Below are 14,115 nucleotides of genomic sequence, written 5' to 3' on the forward strand. Positions count from 1 at the left end.
GCCTGGGTTCCTCCACTCCATACCCTCCAACATTTCTCCAATGAAAATAGGGACATCCTATTCTATTATTAGGGACGCGGGTGGCGCTGTGGGTTAAACCACAGAGCCTAGGACTTGCCGATCAGAAGGTCAGCGGTTCGAATCCCCGCGACGGGGTGAGCTCCCGTTGCTCGGTCCCTGCTCCTGCCAACCTAGCAGTTCGAAAGCACAAAGTGAAAGTAGATAAATAGGTACTGCTCCGGCGGGAAGGTAAACGGTGTTTCCGTGCGCTGCTCTGGTTCGCCAGAAGCGGCTTAGTCATGCTGGCCACATGACCCAGAAGCTATACGCCGGCTCCCTAGGCCAATAAAGCGAGATGAGCGTCGCAACCCCAGAGTCAGTCACGACTGGACCTAATGGTCAGGGGTAAAAAAATAAAAATAAAAAAACTATTATTATTATTATTATTATTATTATTATTATTATTATTATTATATTTGTACCCCACCCATCTGCCTGGGTTCTTCCACCCACTCTGGGTGGCTTCCAACATATGTAAAAACATAACAAAACATTAAACATTTAAAATTTTCATTTCACTTTTAATTTGTATTCCGCCTTCCTATATTACTATACCAAGGCGGTTTACAAGCCAAAGAAACAACGAAATAGACAGCAAAGATCACACACCTAAATAACAATCTGATCCAGTACAGAAAAAGTCACAATAACTTTAACAATAAAGCAACATTCAACAATCCATTAGAATATAATACAGTGGTACCTCTGGATGTGAACGGGATCCGTTCCGGAGCCCCGTTTGCATCCAGAGCAACCCGATTCATCGCTTCTCCGCATGCGCGTGAAGTCATTTTGAGCATCTGCGCATGTGCAAGTGGCGAAACCCGGAAGTAACCCGAAAATGCTCAACCTGAAGCAACTTCAACCCAAGGTATGACTGTACTAAACAGTAAACGGCCTCGGCCCAAGATACCTGAAGGAGCATTTCCACCCCCATTGCCCAGCCCCCTGAGGTCCAGCTCCAAGGGCCTTCTGGCGGTTCCCTCACTGCGAAAAGTGAAGTTACAGGGAACCAGGCAGAGGGCCTTCTCGGTGGTGGCGCCCACCCTGTGGAACGCCCTCCCATCAGATGTCAAGGGGATAAACAACTATCTGACTTTTAGAAGACATCTGAAGACAGCCCTGTTTAGGGAAGTTTTTAATGTTTGATGTTTTCTTGTATTTTTAATATTTTGTTGTAAGCTGTTGTTGTAATTATTCTTGTTCTTATTCTTATTCCCTTAAGTTATGGGTAGGCAAACTAAGGCCCGGAGGCCAGATCCGGCCCAATCACCTTCTCAATCCGGCCCGCGGACTGTCCGGGAATCAGCGTGTTTTCACATGAGTAGAATGTGTCCTTTTATTTAAAATGCATCTCTGGGTTATTTGTGGGGCCTGCCTGGTGTTTTTACATGAGTAGAATGTGTCCTTTTATTTAAAATGCATCTCTGGGTTATTTGCGGGGCATAGGAATTTGTTCATTTTATTTTTTCCCTAAAATATAGTCTGGCCCCCAACAAAGTCTGAGGGACAGTGGACTGGCCCCCTGCTGAAAAAGTTTGCTGACCCCTGCCTTCAGTTATTCATTCACCCTGCACTTCTCAGGCTATTTCCCTCTCACTTTCCAAACTGCAAAAAGTCTGTTTTTTAAAACAAAAGTAAAAAGAAGCAGAGCACTTTAATCCATTCTAAATGTGCAAACCTAACATTCTGGCATGTGAAGAGACTTTTCAGCGCAAGTATTGCTGGACTTTGAACCCTGGTCATCATTCGCAAGGCCCCTGTTGAGTATTTTGAGAGAAGCCATCACATTTGGCTGTCCATATGAAAGGTGACATTTTTTTCCCCATTTTGTGTGTGGTGGTAACATTCATTTGACTGTAAACAATTCATTAAAATAACTAGCTAAGTCTCAGACAAGTGGGTTTTTTGAAGGTTGCTCAATCTCCTTACTTATCTATCCAAAGTCAATTTGAGTGTGAATATGGCGCATTGTCCCCATGATGGCAAACAGCGTCTCCAAAGAGACGTTTATTCCGCCGGCATGGATTCCAACTAGACAGCAGTGATGCATTACAAATATATAATTATTTGCACTAATATTTGAGCAGGTGGAATGGATTAGTAGACAGTCAACAGTACAGTGCTGATAACATGTATTTTTCTATATTAATATGTACTGTGCAACATGTATTAAAATTGTCAATAATTCATTTCCACAGCGTTAGGAGTATTTATATTGCTGTGTTCTGCCGAGGGGGGGCCAGCGAGGGGAGGGGGCAGAAACAAAGCAAATTTGGGGGGGGGGCGGAATGCATGACGAAGATGAACTTTTCAAAAACATTTAATGAGTGGAAGTTTTCCTACAATGAGGGAGGGAGGGCAGGGAGGAAAGAAGCAGATGATGCTCATCTTCCGTTTGGGTTGAAACAACAGTTTCCTAAACCATGGGTAGGCAAACTAAAGCTCGGGGGCCGGATCCGGCCCAATCACCTTCTCAATCCTGCCCGTGGACGGTCCAGGAATCAGCGTGTTTTGACATGAGTAGAATGTGTCCTTTTATTTTAAATGCATCTCTGGGTGATTTGTGGGGCCTGCCTGGTGTTTTTACATGAGTAGAATGCGTGCTTTTATTTAAAATGCATCTCTGGGTTATTTGTGGGGCATAGGAATTTCTTCATTTTTTCTTCAAAATATAGTCTGGCCCCCCACAAGGTCTGAGGGACAGTGGACCAGCCCCCTGCTGAAAACGTTTGCTGACCCCTGAATAAAAACACTCTTTTAACTACAGTGGTACCTCTGGTTATGAATGCTTCAGGTTACGACAGGCATCCCCAAACTCGGCCCTCCAGCTGTTTTGGGACTACAATTCCCATCATCCCTGACCACTGGTCCTGTTAGCTAGGGATGATGGGAGTTGTAGTCCCCAAACAGCTGGAGGGCCGAGTTTGGGGGTGCCTGGGTTATGAGCTCCACTAACCCGGAGGTAGCTGCTCCGGGTTGCAAACTTTGCCCCAGGATTCGAATGAAAAGCGTGCGCCTCTCACAGCCCCATTGGCGAAAGCACGCCTCACGATAAGAACGGTTTCAGCTTAAGAACGGACCTCCAGAACGAATTAAGTTCATAACCAGAGGTAGCACTGTAATGCCAGTACAGTGGTACCTTGGGTTAATAACTTTATTCGTTCTGGAGGTCTGTTCTTAACCTGAGGTACCACTTTAGCTAATGGGGCCTCCCACTGCCGCCATGCGATTTCTGTTCTCATCCTGAAGCAAAGTTCTTAACCCGAGGTACTATTTCTGGGTTAGTGGAGTCTGTAACCTGAAGCGTCTGTAACCTGAGGTACCACTGTATACCCAAAGGAGCATCTCCACCCCCATCGTTCAGCCTGGACACTGAGGTCCAGACCAAGGGCCTTCTGGTGGTTCCTCCAGCCAGATGGGTGGGATATTATTATTATTATTATTATTATTATTATTATTATTAATAATAATAATATATTTATTATGCTATTGTCTGAAAGAGGAGGACCAGCCCTACCATTCGGCAAGGGGAAGCAACTGCCTTGGGCGGCACATACTGCGGGAAGTGGCATCCCCCTAAACCAGGTACAGTGGTACCTCGGGTTAAGAACTTAATTCGTTCCGGAGGTCCGTTCTTAACCTGAAACTGTTCTTAACCTGCGGTACCACTTTAGTTAATGGGGCCTCTCACTGCAGACGCGCCGCTGGCTCGCAATTTCTGTTCTCATCCTGAGGAAAATTCTTAACCCGAGGTACTACTTTCGAGTTAGCAGAGTCTGTAGCCTGAAGTGTTTGTAACCCGAGGCACCACTGTATGGGGAATCTTCAGCCTTCCAGATGTTACTGAACTACAGCACCCATGAATGAAGGGAGTTATATAGAGGCTCCCCACGTCGGCCATGCACTGATCGTATTTATTAAGTGGAAATTTGGGGTCTCTTTCTCCTATTTTCTCCTTTTCCCCTTCTTGTCTTTTTCTTTTTCACCTTCCTTTTCCTGGCGAGCCTGTCTTTTCTCCTAGTTAGTAGTTCCTTGGCTGGGAGCTATTATCATCCATAGTGAGAAAGGGACAGCACGTTTCTTTTAAAAAATATAAATCTGTCAGAAACAATTATACCGCAACACTCCACTGCAAAATGTTGCATATGAGGCTGTGTGCATGTGTGTGTGTGTGTGTGTGTGTGTGTGTGTGTGTGTGAGAGAGAGAGAGAGAGAGAGAGAGACTATAGCCATACAAACACCTCCTTCAGCCCGTTCTTGAAGACTTCATTGGGCAAAAGATAGTGCAATGTGTCTGCAACAATCCTGTGCAAAAAAAGGGGGGAGGCAGGAAGCAACCCAGAGAGGAATGGTAGCCTGATATTGCTACCACCTGCTACATCCAATGTGAAATAAGAACCCCATTGAGACAAAAATTAAAGACTTAGCTTAGCTGAGGCGAATTATCTTTCTGAACCTGCTTGCTTTCTTCTATTATGGAAAAGAAAGAATAAATAATATCCCGAAGATGGGCCCCTCCGCCTGAATTTAAGGAAACATGGAGTAGATTTAGCTTCTGAGTTTGCCTGAAGTTCAGGCAGGGTGGAAGTTGTGGTGGCCTGTGGCCTATTTTTACGGAGGGCAGTCTTCTAGTTGAAGGTATCCAGTTTAAAGATGGGGAGCAGAGGTTGAAGAAGAAGAAGAAGAAGATTTTATTACTTGCACGCTCCCGATTTCACTGGGTTGTCCCTGTGTTTGCACTTCTATTTAAATTGGAGCATTTGTTCCCAAATTTGCACCCTACATATGATTTAACACCTGAAAGTTTTATGCAAATCAGGATACCCAATCTTTGTGACACATTTCCTCTCTCTTGGTAAGTAGCTGCCCTCGTGGAAATCTGTTGAGATTTGGGGTCTGTAGCAATACTATTTAGCCTGCAATCAGTGGATCTCCGACCTTACCAGTTGTTTTGGTGCTAGCCACCAAGGCCCAGAAAGCCATGCCACCCTGGACCCCGGGGCTTGCCAACCTTTTTGGACCAGTGAGCACATACCAAAATTTGAGAGAGTGTTGTGGGCGCCAGCCACAAAATGGCGGCCTTGGGGAGGGGGCGTGACATTGCGCAAAATGGCTGCCATGGAAGGGCATTTCTGTTCCTCTGGCAACCTCTTGCTTCTCAGGGGATTTTAGCTATGTCCTGCTGGTCCTGATTGTGGAGATATGGCTGTTAACTCTGTCCGAGGGCCTTCTGGTGGTTCCCTCGCTGCAAGAAGCCACATTACAGGGAACCAGGCAGAGGGCCTTTTTGGTAGTGGCGCCCGCCCTGTGGAACGCCCTCCCACCAGATGTCAAAGAAAACAACAACTATGAGACTTTTAGACGACATCTGAAGGCAGCCCTGTTTAGGAAAGCTTTTTATGTTTAATAGACTATTATATTTTAATATTCTGTTGGAAGCCACCCAGATATGGGTGGGGTATAAATAAATTATTATTATTATTATTATTATTATTATTATTATTATTACTATTATTATTTTCACCAAATGGTAACCCTAGGCTGCCATTCTTTAGCCACTTACCTGGGAGTGGTGTTGTTGCTTAGTCATTTAGTTGTGTCGGACTCTTCATGACCCCATGGACCAGAGCACGCCAGGCACTCCTGTCTTCCACTGCCTCCCGCAGTTTGGTCAAACTCATTCTGGAAGCTTCGAGAAGACTGTCCCACCATCTCGTCCTCTGTCATCCCCTTCTCCTTGTGCCCTCCATCTTTCCCAACATCAGGGTCTTTTCCAGGGAGTCTTCTCTTATCATGAGGTGGCCAAAGTATTGGAGCCTCAGCTTCAGGATCTGTCCTTCCAGTGAGCACTCAGGGCTGATTTCCTTCAGAATGGAGAAGTTTGATCTTCTTGCAGTCCGTGGGACTCTCAAGAGTCTCCTCCAACACCATAATTCAAAAGCATCAATTCTTTGCCGATCAGCCTTCTTGATGGTCCAGCTCTCACTTCCATACATCACTACTGGGAAAACCATAGCTTTAACTATACTGACCTTTGTTTGCAAGGTGATGTCTCTGCTTTTTAAGATGCTGTCTAGGTTTATCATTGCTCTTCTCCCAAGAAGCAGGCGTCTTTTAATTTCATGATTACCTGGGAGTAAGACCCCTTAAACACAAAATACATGTCTGAGGAGTATTGTACTGTACGTTAACTGCACAGTTCTTAATGAGTGGCCACCTTCTGGCCCCATGGTCTCAGCAGGACACATGGCTGATACCTGCCCCCCTTTAGCTCTGAGTGGTTCAAGCAAGCTGCCATTTTGATTTTCCACAATGCACCGTGGGAAGGCGCTGGCCAGAAGGCACTTTCTTGCTGGTGGCTTCAAACGTGCACCTGCAAATCCTCTTCTGCATTCAGAAGTTTCTTTGCAGGAAAGCGAAGAGTCCCTTGAATCAGAAAGCTTGCAGAGACCCTGGCTGCAGCAAAGAAGCAAGTCAATTGTTATGCACTGAGTTGAATAGGATCCAAAAGGCAGCAGTCTGATTGGTCCTAGAACAATAGGATTCAGAATGCAGCAGTCTGATTGGTCCACAGGAGCCACCCAATCCAGTTCCTGGTGGAAGTGAATCCGCAACCTAATTGGCCTACAGGAGAATCCCGGAATTAGCCAATCACGTGGGGCCCATTGGGTAATTAATGTATACAAAGCAGACATTCTGGGGGAACTTCCATTCCTCCTCACCACTATGAGCTGAATAAAGAGCATGAAATCCACTCTTGACTCCGAGTATATTTCATCAATTATTCTTTCTGGAGAGGAATAACGTAAGCCATCTTGCTGTTTGCATCTCTGGCCTGCCATACGAGGCAGACAACCGCAGGAAAGTGGGCAGCTTTGGGCGTTGTTTCTGCCAAATGCTATAATTTAGATAACATGATGGGGTGCTCGGTTAAAAGTTGGAAGGGGGCAGTACATTTTTTCTGGGGGGACGCATACCCCTAAACATTTCGTGAATCTAAGTTTGGCCTCATTGAGGGGCAGTATTTCAATATGAGTAGGGAAATGAGAGTACCCCTAAGCATTTTTATTTATTTTTTTAGAAAAAAAGCACTGGAAGGGGAAAAACATTTCTAAGAAATGTACATCAACAGCACATAATAATAATAATAAAATAATAAAATTTTATTTATATCCTGCTCTCCCCAGCCGAAGCCGGGCTCAGAGCGGCTGTCAACAGTAAAATAATACAACACTCTAAAATCATTTAATCATAAATCATAATCATAATCATAAAATCCGTAGGGACGCAGGTGGCGCTGTGGGTTAAACCTCAGCGCCTAGGACTTGCCGATCGCATGGTCGGCGGTTCAAATTCCCACGGCAGGGTGCGCTCCCGCTGCTCGGTCCCAGCGCCTGCCAACCTAGCAGTTCGAAAGCACCCCCGGGTGCAAGTAGATAAATAGGGACCGCTTACTAGCGGGAAGGTAAACGGTGTTTCCGTGTGTGTTGCGCTGGCCACGTGACCCGGAAATGTCTGCGGACAGCGCTGGCTCCCGGCCTCTAGAGTGAGATGAGCGCACAACCCTAGAGTCTGTCAAGACTGGCCCGTACGGGCAGGGGTACCTTTACCTTTACCTTAAAATCATTTCATTATAAAATCAATTCAAATCAAATCAATGGCAACCATTGGGCTAGAGTTCTGTGAGGATTGCCAAAGGAGGGGGTCAGACTGTGCCTTGGCCAAAGGCCAGGCGGAACAGCTCTGTCTTGCAGGCCCTGCGGAAAGATGTCAAGTCCTGCAGGGCCCTAGTCTCTTGTGACAGAGCGTTCCACCAGATCGGGGCCACGACCAAAAAGGCCCTGGCTCTGGTTGACGCCAACCTAACCTCCCTGTGGCCTGGGATCTCCAAGATGTTTTTGTTTGAAGACCGTAAGGTCCTCCATGGGACATACCAGGAGAGGCGGTCCCGTAGGTACGAGGGTCCTAGGCCGTATCGGGCTTTAAAGGTTAAAACCAGCACCTTAAACCTGATCCTGTACTCCACCGGGAGCCAGTGCAACTGGTATAGCACCGGGTGAATGTGATCCCGCCGCGAGGACCCCGTAAGGAGTCTTGCCGCGGCATTCTGCACCCGCTGGAGTTTCTGGGTCAGTCTCAAGCACTATCATAGCACTATCAGCAAAAGGCACAGCCCATCCCAAATGATTATTATGCCGTTTGTTTTACTTTTCACTCAGGAGAAGGTTGAATCAAATCACAGGGTTAAAGCCATCATGTGGCTACTTTGAGTAAGAGACTGGCAGTTTTTTTAGGCAGCCTCGGAAGCCCCCCTGCTCAGGTTTTGATTCTCTCCAGCTCAACCTGCCTGTTCACACGGCTGGCAGCAATTACAGGTTCTCCGCACAGGTGTGCCTGCCCCACCTGGAGACTCTGCTCACCTGTTCATTGCCCGGAGGCAGCCAGGTGCGATTTGGTCCTTCTAACAATCACTGTAGGTCTGAGTGAGGCCTCTTTCTGTGTTGGATTGCATTGGCACGAGCTGAAGGTTTATTCTTATTCTCTTTCCCCTGCAGAGGAAAGAGGGAAATCTCAGGGTGAGAGGGGCAGACTCAAGGATGCCATAAGTTTAGACAAGTTGCTGGGACAAGTTGCAAAATGAGCCGGGTTGAGAAGGCGATTGGGCTGCATCCAGCCCACAGGCCTTAGGTTGCCTACCCCAATGTAGCTTGTTGAAACCAGGCCTGAATATTCCATTTGCAATGACTTTTTAAAAAGTTTATTCTCTGAAACAACAGTGCAGTTTCAGATATGAGAGAAGAAGTGTGCACGTGTGTGTGTGTGTGTGTGTGTGTGTGTGTGTGTCTGTCTGTCTGTCTGTCTATCTATCTATCTATCTATCTATCTTCTATCTATCTATCATCTATCTCTCTATCTCTCTCTCTCTCTATCTATCTATCTATCTATCATCTATCATCTATCTATCTATCTATCTATCTATCTGTCTGTCTATCTATCTATCTATCTATCTATCTTCCTAAACATTAGGAAGAACTTCCTGACAGTAAGAGCTGTTCGACAGTGGAATTTGCTGCCAAGGAGTGTGGTGGAGTCTCCTTCTTTGGAGGTCTTTAAGCAGAGGCTTGACAACCATATGTCAGGAGTGCTCTGATGGTGTTTCCTGCTTGGCAGGGGGTTGGACTCGATGGCCCTTGTGGTCTCTTCCAACTCTATGATTCTATGATCTATCTATCATCTATCTATCTTTTTTTCTGGGGGGACGCAGGGGTACACATACCGCTAACCATTTTGTGAATCGAAGTTTGGCCTCATTGAGGGGCAGTATTTCAATATGAGTAGGAAATTAAGAATACCCCTAAACATTTTTTAAAAGAAAAAAAGCACCACACACACACACACACACGTTTGTGTGTGTGCGCATGCATTTGCATAACACAAGCCAGGAAAGAGTTAAACTGATTAAGCTGGGCAAAGCATAAATAAATAAACCTGTTATTAAAAAAATGATAATCATGAAACCCTGCAAAAAACTTTGCCTCTGCCCCCCCCTCTTTTGAGGGGGGGTGAGGCAGCAGGGGTGAAACAAAAGATTTGAAGGGGGGTGGTGGTAAAAGACAGGCTGTTCTAGGTATGCAAAAAATGTTTCCCCTTTTATATATATTGACAGCCAGAGGGGTGTTATTATTGAGAATATGGGCAAAGTTGCTGCCAAGGTTCTGCTGGTACTCGTGTTTAAAAAGAAACTATGGAAACCAGGGCTAGGAATATTAATTAAGTCCAAATTTGGAATTTCTCCGCCAGGAGCGGCTGCAGGCATTCAATGAAGCGACCTGTTGCGTCTGCCATTCACAACGGTGTTAGCAATTTAACCAACTGCCAAACTTCTCCCCCTCCCTCAAAAAATAAATAAATTAACATGTTGTTGCAATAATAAGATTAAAAGGTTAGGTGTTGATAGGATTTTTTTCCTTTCATTTCTTTGTACCCTTACCTTCTTTTCCCTCTTGTTTTAAAGGACAGGGGACTGGGTTTCTTTTTCTACCTAGGGGCTCCTTTGTTTCAGCGCAGGAGGAGATTCTGGAAAGCTTTTTTTGCTGTAATGCATGGCAAAAACTGTGAAATATATGCTGCACATACCAGGGTTCATGGACCTCAAGATTTGCCTTAGATCTGTTGTTGTTATTTTTTTGTTTTAGTGTTTTTTTAAAAACCCAATCTGTTTCTGAGTCACTCTGTACTCGGCTTCCACTTTGATCTGTAATTAGAATCATAGAATCATAGAGTTGGAAGAGACCACAAGGGCCATCGAGTCCAACCCCCTGCCAAGCAGGAAACACCATCAGATTGGGGTTCTGATCTGTAATTTGGGTCCCCTGAGCCACTTTGTCTAAAACAAAGTTCCCTATTCCCCATTCACCATAACAGGGATTCGAAAAACGGTTATACCTTTCCCTGCTTTTGGCAAAAGTGGATGAAATTTTCAGGCACACGAGCCCTTCTGGCCAGACAAACTGCAGATAAGCAAGACCAGGGACTTAAAAGGGACACACTTTCTTCCATAGCCCCTCGTTGAGTTAGAGGTAGCGTTCCCTCATTGAGTTAGAGGTAGCGTTTTAGACAGCATCTTTAGCATCATTAGGAAGAACTTCCTGACAGTAAGAGCTGTTCGACAGTGGAATTTGCTGCCAAGGAGTGTGGTGGAGTCTCCTTCTTTGGAGGTCTTTAAGCAGAGGCTTGACAACCATATGTCAGGAGTGCTCTGATGGTGTTTCCTGCTTGGCAGGGGGTTGGACTCGATGGCCCTTGTGGTCTCTTCCAACTCTATGATTCTATGATTCTATGACCTTAAAAAGCAGAGACATCATCTTGCCGACAAAGATCCGTATAGTTAAAGCTATGGTTTTCCCAGTAGTGATGTATGGAAGTGAGAGCTGGACCATCAAGAAGGCTGATCGCCAAAGAATTGATGCTTTTGAATTATGGTGCTGGAAGAGACTCTGGAGAGTCCCGTGGACTGCAAGAAGATCAAACCTCTCCATTCTGAAGGAAATCAGCCCTGAGTGCTCACTGGAAGGACAGATTCTGAAGCTGAGGCTCCAATACTTTGGCCACCTCATGAGAAGAGAAGATTCCCTGGAAGAGACCCTGATGTTGGGAAAGATGGAGGGCACAAGGAGAAGGGGACGACAGAGGACGAGATGGTGAGACAGTGTTCTCGAAGCTACAGCATGAGTTTGACCCAACTGCGGGAGGCAGTGGAAGACACGAGTGCCTGGCGTGCTCTGGTCCAGGGGATCATGAAGAGTCGGACACAACTAAACAATTAAACAAACAACAAGTGTTTCTCTGGACAATTCTTACAACGACCCTGTAAGGTAGACCAGTGTGTTATTACCCCCATATTGCAGAAGGGAGCTGAGATCGAGGGCGGTATGCCCTTACTGGAGATGTCACTGGGGACTGAACAAGGAGTCTTCTGCAATGAAAGCAGGTGCTCTGCCACTCAACTACATCCTCCCCCATTTTTGTTTCATAAATCAACCAATAACTATGCTCATGGTGGAATAACAACAACAACCCACCAACCTTTTTAGATAGGGGCACTTCTGGCTCAGTCACTCTCAGTCATTTCTGGCCCCAGTCACTCTGGGTGGCTTCCAACATATATAAAAACATAATAAAACATTGATCATTACAAAACTTTCCTATACAGGGCTTCCTTCAGATGTCTTCTAAAGGATGCATAGTTACTTAGCTCCTTGATTTGGGGGTCACATAACTCTACACCTCCCAACAATTCTCTGATGAATGTAGGGATGTCCTAAGGAAAAACTGGGACGCAGGTGGCGCTGTGGGTTAAACCACAGAGCCTAGAACTTGCTGATCAGAAGGTTGGCGGTTTGAATCCCCGCGATGGGGTGAGTTCCCGTTGCTCGGTCCCTGCTCCTGCCAACCTAGCAGTTCAACAGCATGTCAAAGTGCAAGTAGATAAATAGGTACCATTCCGGAGGGAAGGGAAACGGCATTTCCGTGTGCTGCTCTGGTTCGCCAGAAGCGGCTTAGTCATGCTGGCCACATGACCCGGAAGCTGTATGCCGGCTCCCTCGGCCAATAAAGCGAGATGAGCACCGCAACCCCAGAGTCGGCCACGACTGGACCTAATGGTCAGGGGTCCCTTTACCTTTACCTAAGGAAAAACAGGACATTCTGCGATCAAATCAGTAACTTCTGTCAACCCAGTACTGTCCCTGGAAAATAGGGACACTTGGAGGGTTTGAAATCCAAGAAATATTTTCCCCAAATCTTTGTTTTACAGCTTCTGTCTTGACAGCCCACAGCTGAGACTGCTGACGGGGAGTCACTTTGCTTTGGAAATTGCTACCGCTAGAAAATCTACTCATGTGCCGGCCACAGTTCACTGGGAGAGGGGGGGAAACAGTGCAATTGAACAGCAGCTCAGTCATTCGCGTTGAGATGTAGGAAACCTCTCCATTGCATCCCTCTCTGGCTCGGATTCCAGCTGAAAGTGAGCCGGGCAGATGGCAAAAGAGATGTATTTCCTTCCCGCGGAAGAAGGGAGGCAGCCTTGACTCAAGCAAGGCTATTTCTGGGCGACGATAATCCAAAATGCACAGTAGGCAGAAGTTAAAAGGAAGTGCTCCCTTTTTAGGTTTTTAAACCATATCCCTTAATCCCGGGCAATGATTGACAATCATGATTTAGAGCACGAGGTCCCCTTCTCTAATCCAGCAAGTTTGATGTTATGTGCATCTCTCGTGTGGCATTATTCAACTCCAAATAAACGGAGGCCTGGTGCAATTGATGCCACATTGCTCTGATACTTTCTGGATACTTGCAGATTAGTATCCATTCAGAGTATCCATCGCCGGATCCATTAAGGAAAAACAAAAGCAAATAGGCATGGGTGCAATTTAACAACTCCTTCAAAATGCACATGGAATTAAAATCCCCTCTTGCTGGGTGGAAGGATGCCAGTCTGGAGAGGGGTTGCGGGGAAAGTAGGCATTTATACAAATTCAGATCAGAGAGAAGAGAAAGGCAATATGCATGGCTATAGTAACCCTGATTTGATGATGATAATATCGAGAACCACTAATCATAAACCTCACACATCTTTATATCTGCTGGCAATTAAAAATAATTTGTTTATTGGGCTCATGGTACTTCTGTAAAGCACAGGTGCTTGCTCAGAGTTCCCACAAAGAAAGAAAAAGCATTTATTTTTATTTTTATTTTTCATTAGTTTACCTAGCACAGATGCCAAACCAGAGGAAGGGAAGGGGTCCAGTGATGTCATTTTAATAGTACAGGTGAGATTAAACCTCCTCCTTATCTCATATGCTCAGCAGCTTTTAAAGGCCTGTTTGGCTCTGAGGAGAAAGGCTGTAGGCCACAGTGGTTGCAGCAATGGAACAGAGACACATGGTCCTGATGGAGAAAAAAAATATGGTTGCATACTTGAACACAGCCTGTAGAGCAGTGTTTCCCAAACCTGGGTCTCCAGCTTTTTTTTTGGACTACAATTCCCATCATCCCTGACCACTGGTCCTGCTGGCTCAGGAATGAACGGAGCTGTTATCACCCAGCAACATCTAGAGGGGTACAACTTGCCTACCATTGACCTAGAACCATGACATTTGGATGCTGAAGACACTGTAGGGGTTGCAGGTGAGTAGGGACCATAAGGGGAAGAAATGGAGGCAGTGAGAGATTTTACTTTCTTGGGCTCCATGATCACTGCAGATGGTGACAGCAGTCACAAAATTAAAAGACGCCTGCTTCTTGCAAGGAATGCAATGACAAACCTAGACAGCATCTTAAAAAGCAGAGACATCACCTTGCCAACAAAGGTCCGTATAGTTAAAGCCATGGTTTTCCCAGTAGTGATGTATGGAAGTGAGAGCTGGACCATCAAGAAGGCTGATCGCTGAAGAATGGATGCTTTTGAATTATGGTGCTGGAGGAGACTCTTGAGAGTCCCATGGGCTGCAAGAAGATCCAACCTGTCCATTCTGAAGGAAATCAGCCCTG

This window comes from Podarcis pityusensis (assembly GCF_964106645.2).
Source record: "Podarcis pityusensis genome assembly, chromosome: 1".
NCBI classification, from domain to species: domain Eukaryota; kingdom Metazoa; phylum Chordata; class Lepidosauria; order Squamata; family Lacertidae; genus Podarcis; species Podarcis pityusensis.